General features: G+C 33.4%; 1 protein-coding gene across 1 annotated transcript in view; it reads right to left on the reverse strand.

Moving 5' to 3' along the window:
* LOC107644156 (pentatricopeptide repeat-containing protein At1g62910) overlaps positions 1–2,850 on the reverse strand; it is an 88,115-nt gene that overhangs the window by 1,743 nt on the left and 83,522 nt on the right. The gene's annotated exons all lie outside the window — the stretch shown is intronic.

Genomic DNA, 2,850 nt, shown 5'->3' on the forward strand with positions numbered 1-2,850 from the left:
ATTTTTTATTTCTTATTTTTTTTATTTCTTTTCTTTTAACTAAACATATTAGAGAGTGAGAATAGTATCAAATTTATTTGAGATTATTTTTTTAAGAGAAAATTTTAAACGACAGTGAGGTTTAATAAAAAATTACGGAGTAATTATTTAAATCAGATCCTAAGAATTTTAAAATTGAACATTTTAGTCCCTAAGAAAAATTAATACACAGATTAATCTCCAAGATTTTACTTTGACAGACAAATCAGTCCCAGTTCATTTTCCGGCAGAATAATTACCCAGATTAGTCCCCAAAGATTTTAAAAATAGATATTTTAGTCCCCCAAAAAATTAATGTACAAATCAATCCCCAATGTTTCTTTCCGTTAGACATTTTTTGGATGAAGGACTGTCATGTCTAATGGAGAGAAATGTTGGAGATTGGTTTATACATTAATTTTTTTGGAGACTAAAATGTCCGTTTTTAAAATCTTTGGGGATTGATCTGGGTAATTACTCAAAAATTATGTCTCCAATCCTTAATCTTTATTTCTGTAAAACTAATTAATCTTTTTGTTAATATTTTTTTCTATATTAATGAAATAAACCTGTGTAACATATTAAACTATTGATTTATCTGTTAAAAACTAATTAGGATTGATAGATTTTTTTGTTGGGAGTCTGGTGTTTTGGGTAGTTGTTGGGGTCGTTTAGATTTTTTTATATATTTTTGTTACCGTTTTTAAATACATTGGTTAAATTTACTATGTCAAATTAAGTAATATTAGTAATTTTTAATTTATTTTTACTTATAAAAATTAAATTGAGAATATATTCGTGATTAATGTGTCACATAAATATATTCTGACGAGATATCATTAACGTGAGGACTAATTAGTCTCACAATGTTAAAGAACGAGGGCCAAAATTGATATTTTTTTTTTTTGGGGCTCCTGGTCCTTAGAAGAAATTTCTAGGGATGGAGATGGATATTTATTCTTTGTTTAGTTGTTTCTACTTTTAAAATTTGTCAAAACTAAAGAACTAAGAGATTGGATCCTCTTAATTTTTTTTATTTGAGGGGATAAAATGTGATCTCTTACCATATATTTTATAGATGGGATCAAGAGAAAATATCTACTTATCTATCTACTTCTACTTTATATACTAAAATTGGATTTTTCCCTCAACTAATGGAAGTGAGGTGTCGATTTCTCATTAATCCATTTTCCCGCCAAAATGAATATACTATTTTCTCTTCTAAGTTTATTTTATTAGGGCTGGGCTACACATACAAGCTTACAAGCTTACAAGTTGGCCCAGCCCAAACAGAAGCCACGCGCATAAAGAGAGACAACATGGCGCGTCAAAATCACGCACTCAACACTACAACCGTTACGTATGGAAAACTCTTCCACTTCTTCCACTTCTCAAAACGCTTCGAAAACAAGGAAACCCTTCCATTTTCGAGCGAAAATCAAAGTTCAAAACATACAAATCGTTCTTCGAAACCTCCATCAAAACACGATCAAACTCTCCGTGAAGAATCTGAAGCAAAGCAACAATACTCAACGTAAGTTCGTTAAGATTCCTGTATATTTTACTTTTCTTCTACGCCGTTCTTCTAGGGTTTACTTCTTGCTTCTTTGTTACACTGTTCTAAGTTCTACGTCGTTCTACGTTCTTGTTTTAAGTTCTCCTGCTATTGTTGTTGATTTTTGGGGGTTTATTCCGTAGATTGGGGGGTGTATACTGCTTGAACTTGTAATGTGGCTTGATATTGAAGCATGTTTGACTGATATCTGACTGATATATATGGATACTGTATCTGAATAATATCTATGGGAGTATCTCACTGTTATCAACGGGTGTATCTGATTCTTACATATGGGTGTATCTTACTGTTATCAATGGGTGTATCTGACTCATATATGCGTGTATCTTACTGAGATCTCAATTAATTTGATATTGAAGCATATTTGAGTGATACCTGACTGATATAAATGGATTTATCTGAATCATATCTATGGGTGTATCTCACTGTTATCAATGAGTGTATCTGAATCATATCTATGGGTGTATCTCACTGTTATCAATGAGTGTATCTGAATCATATCTATGGGTGTATCTTACTGTTATCAATGGGTGTATCTGACTCATATATATGAGTGTATCGTACTGATGTCTTTGGGTGTATTTTACGTTTCAGAGAAAATGGCAGCAAGAAACAAAACAAAAGACCTTAAGTGTGCCACACATCTCCTGAGTGATAAGTTCAGAAACATGACTGAGGAGAAGAAGGCAATTGTGAGGGATCTTGAATTCGGTGGGTTGATGCACATCCCACCACTTAGGGTGGATCACCAACTCTTAAGGGAACTGACAAATAACTTCAAACTTGGGGAGAACAGACTGAAGACAGGATATGGTTCTTTCCAAATAACACCAAAAATAATAGGTGATGCGCTTGGCATCAATGCAACAGGTAACTAGCTCAAAATTATAGGTGTATATTAAGTTGATGCTTGGGTGTATTTAAGGTTGATGCTTGAGTGTATTTGAACCGACCTTGATACTTTGTTGTTTTTCTTTTTGTAGGAAATCTATTTCTTGAGAAAGTTGAGTATAAGAAACTCTCTGATGATGACAAAATAATTTTTAGAAGATTCCAGGGTAAGACCCTCAAAAGTCTTACCGATGAAATGATGGAAATCGGCGTTGGCAACGAAGAGGAACGCCTGATGTTCAAGAGGATATTCATCCTCTACATACAGATGGCGTTCCTTTTGCCAACGACGATAAACAAAATATCACCCGTGCACCTGGCCCCAATTTTTAAGATGGACGGCATATCGGAGAGAAACTGGGGGG

Source organism: Arachis ipaensis, chromosome B05 (assembly GCF_000816755.2).
Source record: "Arachis ipaensis cultivar K30076 chromosome B05, Araip1.1, whole genome shotgun sequence".
NCBI lineage: Eukaryota > Viridiplantae > Streptophyta > Magnoliopsida > Fabales > Fabaceae > Arachis > Arachis ipaensis.